We start from the raw sequence: 9956 nt of genomic DNA, 5'->3' as shown, positions 1-9956 counted from the left end.
CTCTCAACAATCCTTTTATAAGCTCCTTACTTCTATTCTTAATAATGGTTGTAGCGTCGGCCAATAATGCCTACACTCCATCATCGTCATATAATAGTCCATCTTATTCTCCATCTTCTTAATACAAATCTTCAAACTATTCACCATCTCCTGAATACTCTCCTTCTTCAGAATATAAATCACCAAACTATATCCCATCACATGAATACAAATCTCCAACCTACTCACCATCTTCTGAATATAAATCTCCAGAATACTCATCACCTTCAGTTTACAAGACCTTAGATAACTCAGTATTTTCAGTGGATGCGTCCCAATACTATTCTCCTTCTCCAGTATATGTATCACCAGAATATTCACTATCCCTCAAGGATAAGTCACCAACATACTCTCCATCATCAAATTACAAGACTCCTGAGTACTCTTTATCTCCTATGTACAAGTCACCATACTATTCTCCATATCCTGTGTACAAATCACCAGAGTACTCACCATCCTCTGAATACAAGTCGCCAATATACTCTCCATCTTCAAATTATAAGACTCCTGACTACTCTCCATATCCCGTTTACAAATCTTCAAACTATTCTCCTTCTCTTGTGTACAAATCACCTGACTACTCTCCCTCCGCTGAATACAATTCACCAACATATTCTCCATCTTCTGATTACAAAACTCTTTACTACTCACCATCTCCTATGAAAAAGTCACCATACTATTCACCATCTCCATTACACAAATCACCTGAATACTCACCATCTTCCAAGTATGAGTCACCAACATATACTCCCTCTTCTAAATACAAGACACCAGTTTACTCTTCATCCCCTTGTTTACAAGACACCCGTTTACTCTCCTTCTCCTGTATATTCAAAACCTGTTTACTCTCCATCTTCTGTATACCCAACACCTGTTTACTCTCCATCCCCCGTATACAAGTCACCAAACTATTCTCCATTATCTGGATACAAATCACTAGATTACTCTCCATCACCAAACTACTCACCATCTTTTGTGTACGTGACTCCGTACTACTCCCCATCCCCAGTTTATAAATCTCCATACTACACTTCATCTCTATTTATAGATCTCCATACTACACTCCATCAAGCTACAAGACTCCATACTATTCTCCATCTCCAGCATACAAAAGTCCAGACTACTCACCATCCCTAATTTACAAATCTCCATACTATCTCCATCTCTTGTTTACAAGACTCATTACCACTCCCCATCCCCAATTTATAACACTCCGTATTACTCTCCATCACCAATTTACCAGTCACCTTACTACTCCCCATCATTTGTTTACAAGTCTCCATCCCCATCCCCAACCCCATCTTATGCATCCCCATACTATTCTCCCTCACCTGCCAACAATGAAAAAGTTTACACTCAATCGCCAACTTATACACCCACGACTTCTTACTACGAAAGAAATGTTTACACTTCTTCACCAACATATTCACCATCCCCTACTTACAAGTCTCCCTACTACCCGCCGTCCACCTCGTATGAAGCCCCTTATTACCCCATCACCAATTTACAAGAAACCTGTATACACTCCATCTACAACCTACACTCCATCGTCAACTTATGACAAAAGGAATGTGTATACTTCTTCCCCAACATATTCACCATCCCCTATTTACAAGTCTCCCTATTATTCTCCATTCCCTTCTTATGTGTCACCTTACTACTCCCCATCACCTGTATACAAGAAATCCATTTACACTCCATCTTTAGTTGTCTCAACATCTTACGACCAAAAGCCTGTGTACACCCCATCACCAATATATTCACCATCTCCGGTTTACAAATCTCCTTATTACACCCCATCATCTTATGAGTCGCCTTACTACTCCCCATCTCCTATTTACAAGAAACCATTATACACTCCTTCACCATCTTACATTCCATCTAACTATGAAAAACCTTTTTACACCCCATCATCAACGTATTCCCCATCCCCAGTTTACAAATCTCCTTATCACACTCCATCCTCTTCTTATGAGTCGCCTTACTACTCCCCATCTCCTATCTACAATAAATCATTATACACTCCTTCACCGTCTTATATTCCATCTAACTATGAAAATTCTGTCTACACTCCATCACCAATATATTCACCATCTTCTGTTTACAAGTCTTCAAATTACTCTCCATCCCCTTCCTATGAATCCACATACTACTCTCCATGACTTATCTACAAAAAGCCATTTTACACCCCTTCACCATATTACAATGAAAAGTCAGTCTATACACCATCTCTAAACTATTCACCATCTCCAATTAACTATTCCCCAGCTTATAATCCATCTACTGAGTACAAACCTTCTGTTGAAGCCAAGATTATTACCGGCTATTAATCTAAACAAGAGATAATTAATCATATATTTTCTATTCCATAATCTGTCTTCAAGTGAACCACAATTTTTTTTGTTTTCCAATTTATGATTTGTTTCAATATATACAATATATATTTTTGTAATAGTGATGACTCTAATATATTTAAATTGGAAATACATTGCTCTCAAATATAATGAATGGATTATTAACCTTTTTTTATGATTCGTTTTCATTTATGTTCTCCAAATGCAATTATGGTGAATTCATTATGTTTATATACATAATACTCCCCCACATACTATGTACCACTTGTATTCTCTTAGATCTACAATTATATCAAAAAAGTCCAAATATATCCATATATTGAATATAAATGAAAATATATACTTGACCTAGAGACTTTTGGATATTAATTGGAGCCAAAACTTGTGTTGATATGGGTTTTATGTGAAAATTAACCCACTTAATTAAATTTCATAATAATTTTAATTAAAAGTTGATGTATTAAAAAAATTATGTGTTTGAGTGTAATTATCAAAATAATTTAAAATTATCCACATTTTAATATCCTGATATCCTTAATAATTCAATGTATTTTATTACTCGTTATTACGGTTAATTTAATAATCTCAATTAGTGATATGTTTTTATATACATCCGTACTTCTACAGTTTGTTCACAAAATTCTATATATCTAAAGATATTTTTCCATAATCTCAACAAGTCATGAAGAGTTGATGATCATATTTTTATAATAACAAAATCCAAAACTAACCCACTTGATTAAATTTCTTTTGAGTACTACACTTTCCCTTTCACCTACTCAAAGAGAGAGACAATTAATTCATTAAATAAATATTATTTCATTCTTTGAAGAGTAGTTAGTTTAGGCTGCCAATTTGCGTGTAGTTCTTGTTAATCTATTTAAATTTAATTTATTGGTAAAAATATCATAAAACATCTACATTAGAATTAATAATAAACTAATATATATTAATTGAAATCAAATAAAATTAAAATTTTAAAATCACAATTGTGTAGTCTTGTAGATAGTCTGGCACGTCTGCATATATATTTCACATTATTTTTCTTGATATATAACTTTTTAATGAGTTGATTTTTTATCCGCTATAGTTTCATACAAAACTAAATTTAATACAATTTTTTATCGATGCAAAATTAATAAGTAACATTCAAGAATCAAAATATATTAATGAACGCTAACTTTTACCATACAATTAAAATTGTAACTTCAAACTTTCACGATAAAAGCAATAAAAACACAATAAATAAATAAAAATAAGTCAATAAATAACTCTCCTATTACCTATAGATAAAGAAATTGCTTCAAAATACTTTACATGTGAATGCTTCAAAATACTTTACATGTGAGACAAGGTTCCATATCGATAAAATAGTGGGCTGTTGACTTGCATATATATTGGGTGGGTTATTCCTCCTACTAACCATATCATTTTGGAAAACAATGAACCTCACCAAGAATATGTGCAACTCAACGCTCTTGACCCGTGGGTTTGTGGGCTCAAGCACAAGGATGTCCGGTGTGTACATACGAATGGGCTAAGGTGAGACATGTGACGAATCCTTTGATCCATATTGCATAGTGAGACATTCAACAAGATGTAACCCCTGAAATAAAGTGTTTTTTTTTAGACATTCAACAAGACAGATTACAGTGTTATTATTGTGGTATTTTTTTTTCAAAGCCATTGAAATTTGATATATATTTAATAATATATAAAAAAATTAGTTAAATTTATTAAAAACATATGATTTTCAAAACTAACTACAATGTGAATAACATTTTTTTTGGTATCTTATTTTTAACTTTTAGTTCTCAAAATAACTTAAAAGTGAAAACAAAAAAGATAACGAATGGGTGGTTGATTTTGTTAATAGAATCTTAGTTAAACTTTAACAATCCTACATTTTATTGTGCAATAAAGCATTCTTTATTTTTATCTTATTTTATTTGTTAATCTGAAAATAAATATATTTAATTTCAATCAGCATAAATCAGTCATAGCGCAAATTAAAAGATTCTCCATGTATTTTTTACGCATATGATGTATGCTAAGAAATTGCAGGTAATTAACAAAATAACCCTTTTGCCTCCATGTAGTGAAATAGTGCTTATTGAAAAAAATTGTGATCATTTAAAAGTAATTTTGTGATTTTTTAAAATTTTTCTCCAATTTTACATTATTTTTCAGTTTATTTTTTGGTGAATTAACTACTATAACAGATCATCAGATTATCTAAGTTTACTTTAGGAAAATAAACCTTGAAGTTGAAATTATGTATTGTTAATCAATAGCTGAAATTATTATAAGAAAATTATAAAAATGTTAGATTATTCTAAGTAATTTCCTATTATTTAATATCTCTATTATCTATTTTATTATTGCTTTCATATGAAAATTTTTCTTAACTTCTGATAAAATTAACTTTCCTTGTTCCTAAGAAATTGACACTATTTTATATTACACAAAATTAAGAAATGATAAGGTCATTTAAATTGTGTGGATGCTTTTAAAATGGAATTGAAATATGTGAAAGAAACAAATAGTAGAAATATTTTCATATAATAATTTATAACCAAATAAAAGTAACACGTTAAAAAAATATGATAAAGAACGACATTGAAATGACACCAAAGACTATTCTTTTTTTCAAATTGTGTTTATCTAGGTAGATCACGGTTATTCATTAACTTAATAAATCACCTTTATGTGATATGATTTGATAGAGGAGAAATTTTGATATTTTATTTTATCATTTTATATTTTGTTTATTTTCTTTGGTTTTTTTTTTTTATGATTTATAGTGATTTATAAATTACTTTTATTAACTAAGAATTTCTATTTTAAATTTGAGTGGATGGCTCTAAGTTTGATAAATTGTGCAAGGGGTGCGGTATATTCTTCTTCATTTCTATGACTCATTTAAATTCATATTCACCACATATCTATTATTTATGGCGGCCTGACAGGTAAATTTTTATATTTACGTCTATCCATCAAAATATATGTTTAAAATTATTTTCACCCATTATGATCAATTGGATATATCTATCATGAATACACTTGCATTATACTTGCCTCACATTCAGTACTTCAAGTTCGCGCCATATGCTACATAAAATTGCAATTCTTTACAAATTTAATTGTCTACCTAAATGTTATTTAAAACATACAATCAAATATAATAAAAGTCATATCCTTAATATTTTGTCAAAATTTTTTAATAAAAATACACAAAATTCATATCAAGTACTTCACTTTAGCTTGTAGATATGGTACGGGCGAAAAAGGTGGATATAGAGCGAGTAACACCTAATATTCGCCACCTACCCACTACCCATGAGTAAGACCTAATACTCATATTCACCCTCTACATTTGAAACTTATATCTATGGTCGATTCTTGGCATATACGAGGTAGCCGACCGCCTAAGGCCCCAAAAATAAGAAGACTTAAATATTAAATGGTGTTATTCATGTTTAGTTTTGAGCAGCATTTTTTAAGTGATTTATTTGTGAACTTTTTTTTATATTTAAAGTAATTGAAAATGAAAGTCTCAAAGAGGTTTAACAATGAAAAAAAAATGAAAATTATAATGCAAAATATGAACACAAGTGTATATGAGGTATCTTGGATACCTCCCCCTCAAATGTACTTTATTATATTGAATTCAACAATTACAAGTATAATAAACCCTCCTTCTCTTGAGAACAATTAATCTCTCAAGATCACAAATACTAAAGCAAAATAAGAACACTCTCAAGTTTCTGACAATGCAATAGCCCTCACAATATGTGTGTTTGTGATGATGATACTCCCTTTTATAGTGAAAGGTGAATATCATTTTTAGAACCTTTCTATTACTCACCATAAAACACCCTTTAACGGTCCAAATAACTATGACAATAAACATTACAATAAACATTAGAGTAATGCACCACATTATTGCATAATCACAACACATTCTGACCAAAAACAGGATCCAATGTAGTATGTTCAACTACCGCTCGACCGAGCCACTACCTCGCTCGGTCGAGCGAGCTTCCAGTGAAGCTACTAACTTGTTCTGAACATTCTACTCGACCGAGCTAACATCGCTCGACCGGTCGAGCTAGGTATTGCTCGATTGAGCACCTGGTCGAGCCACTCACAGTTTGCTTCTTTTCTTGTTGCTTTGATCAAGCAACTCTCATCAACCGTTCCAAACCTTAAACCACTCATATCCGACACATCTTTATCGACCCTCTCCAAAGTACAGGACAAAGCATGTTCGATTATATGTTTAAAGTTAACGTCATCACTAAGATTATTGACACTTGCTTTAACAGTAATTTTAAAATTTAATGTTATACATTTTGTCTTAAATTATTTTTCTTAAATTGGAAAAACTTTTATCTATTGATTTTCAAAAAGCCATGTAAAAATAAATAAGTTCTTCTAAATCTTTATTCCGCCCCTAACTAAGACGGATACGAGGTAAAACTCGTATATAATTTTATTCCGACCCTAATTGGTTACTATTCACTAATCACTCTTAAACAAAAGGAATCTCATTAGCAGGCGTCCATCCCTATGTTGATACTCTATATGTCAATCAAATTTTTTCCTTTTTTTATTTTTTTAAGTATAATGGTGATCCCTTTTATTCTTTTTACTTGTCCAATTTACTTTTTGGTTACTATTGACTAATCACTCTTAATTTTTGTTTTGTTCTTAATCTATAATTTAAAATATAATCAAGCGAAATCTTGCTTTGATCGTCTCAGTGCAAAGATTATTAATATCAAATTTTTATAACTTTTAATCATGCACAATTAAAGATATTAAAAATTAAAAAATAGTGTCTCGTCATGTGTGAAAAAAGGTAAATGGGACAAGTAGGCTGAACAGGAAGGAATAGTATTATTTTAGAGGCAGTCAGGCAGTCTAAGTAAATAACGGTGATTTGTAATATCGGCAATTACCCATACGTGGATGAATTTGATAGGGTGAAGCTTTCAGGATTTTAAATAATTGCTTTTGTTTTGTTTACTTTATTAGTATTTATTTGTTTTGTCTTTTTGTGATAATTTACAAATCACGATATTTGATTAGGAATTCCAGTTTTTTAATTCTCTATCTATACATTTTAATTTATTTTTACGTTTCGTCTACATATTGCTTTTATTTTTTTCATAAAATAACATTTTACTCGCTTTTCTTAATTTTTTCATCAATTGTATTTGAGACAAATGGGCTAATTATTTTTTATGCTCCTCCCATATCAATACAACAATAATATTGTCAAACTAATTACTCAAATCAATTGTCAAATTAATTAATTTAAATAAAGGAAAATTTATCAAAAATAATCTAATATTTCACTTATTTGCTATGAATAATCTCATCTTTAATATGCATTTGCTCCGACATACCTAGTTTGGCACAAGAAGGGTTGGATTTGTGGTGGTTCAAAAATGAGGTTATGGTGAATCAATTACTAGGTATAATGGGAGCAAATCTATAACAATAGTTGAATTATTAGATCATATTTCAAAAGTAAAATTATTTAGAACAAATATATAAAAAGTTGAATTATTTTTGATAATTTTTAAGGTTGGTGCCTTGTGTAACACAATGCCTCATATGTTACTTTCTTCTACTTTATTATATCAAAATTCAAAATGATAGTTTCTTGAAATATATGAAAATATAGGAGTGTAAGATTGGTATATATATGCATGATCTTTAGACGGACCATAAAATTGTAAATATGATATTTCCTCCGTTTTATATTATTTGCATCAAATCAATGTTTGCAATTTGTACTATTTATCATTATATGATAGTTTACATATTTCGGCTATTACACGAGAAAAAAGCATAGTCATGTGAGATCTTGTTTTATTTGTCTCGTTATGTATTTTCATAGTATCAAATTTTTATAATTTTTAGTTATGTATAACTCTAAGTATAAATGATTCGACAAATGCATTGGATTGCGAAAAATGTGTATGGTGAAAGTATTTTGAAAGGAGGAAGTATATAGTAAGAACAAATAGGTCAATATCCATTTATAATCAATTTGGAGCCCTATGGTGTACACTCGATCCATAACTATCTCTAATTAAGTATTGAGACGTATAAATTGTGTTATAAATACTTTTATCTAAGATGTGTTATTAATACTTAAAACACCTAAAAGAAATTTTTCCCTACTATTTCCAATTTTTGCCGCACCCTCGCTTTGAATGGTTGAATTGTACACAAGTCAACCCATAAAGAAAATAGAACGTACACTATATATGCCCAAATTATAATGGATAAAGTAACCAATTTAAAATATATGGCCAAAATTTTATGTATCTAGAAACTAATCCAAAACAATTTTATGCTTAAAATATTATAATATGTGTTCGTTTTTTGCAAAATAAGAATAAGAATAAGAATAATCATCGGCCAGATCAGACTTAATCAAATGAGTACAATTGACTAACCTAATACCATTCAGACTAGCTCAATGAAAAGATGTTCTACTGTAATAAATCAAATCCTGACTCAAAGACACTTGAAACCAACTTATCAAAAATTATTTATTTATAAACACTTTATTAGTTATAAATTAATAGAATTTATAGGGGTGTTTGGTAAAATTATTTATTGGGCAAGTTTAGTATATTTTAATATAAATAGAGAGTTCAGTGGTCAAACTATCTGATACTAATATTTGGTAAATCAATTGATCAGCAGTTGATAAAATCAGCTGGTCAAATCAATCATTGTAATTGACTATCAAGTACCAGCTATAAACCGTTTACTAAACACCCGTATCATATCATATCATACATACTAATAAAAATGTTGAAAAATGACAAATGTCATCTTTCAAGAGCCTTGGTAAATGAAATTATTTTAGTAGATGATAGTCGATTATATTGACAATATTTAGCTAATTTAGAATCTGATATTTTTTGTTTAAAATTGGAGCTAAATTAGGTAAAGTATTTAAATGATTTATTATAGTAATTCTATTTACCTAACTTAGAATTTAATATGTTCCTTTAAATGAAAAAAATTCAAGTATTCGATAACAAAAAAATTCATGTATTATTATTTAGAATTATTCTTTAGGAAAAATTACTTAGAATAATTCAACATTTTCATAATTTTCCTTCAATAATCCCACTTATTAACCATGAATAATCCCAACTTTAAGAGATTTTGACTATAGTATATTTAGGTTACCCGATAACGTGCTATAGTACATAATTCATCAAAAAAGTAAATTAAAAATTAATGTAAAATTTGAGAAAATTTTTGAAAATTTACATAAAAAATTCTGAATTATAAAATTAATCAGAATTTTTTTCAACATTTTTTTATATTTTTTTATATTTTATTTTAATTTATCTTTTTTAAAAAAATAAAAGTTGCTATAACAAGTTATCAGGTTATCAGGTTTACTTTAGGAAAATACCCTTCAAAATTGGGATTATTCATAGTTAATCAATAGGTGGAATTATTGTTAGAAAAATAATATAAAAATTAGATTGTTTAAAGTAATTTTTCGTATTTTTTAATATA

The 9956-nt window shown here is 29.5% G+C and overlaps 1 pseudogene; it reads left to right on the top strand.

The window, feature by feature from the left end:
• LOC130810708 (extensin-2-like) overlaps positions 1-2369 on the top strand; it is a 2373-nt pseudogene extending 4 nt beyond the window's left edge.
• The last annotated feature ends 7587 nt before the right edge of the window (positions 2370-9956 follow it).

This window comes from Amaranthus tricolor, chromosome 4 (assembly GCF_026212465.1).
Source record: "Amaranthus tricolor cultivar Red isolate AtriRed21 chromosome 4, ASM2621246v1, whole genome shotgun sequence".
NCBI classification, from domain to species: domain Eukaryota; kingdom Viridiplantae; phylum Streptophyta; class Magnoliopsida; order Caryophyllales; family Amaranthaceae; genus Amaranthus; species Amaranthus tricolor.
Note: the sequence above shows the minus strand (reverse complement) of the source record. Positions and strands in the feature narration are given on the sequence as shown.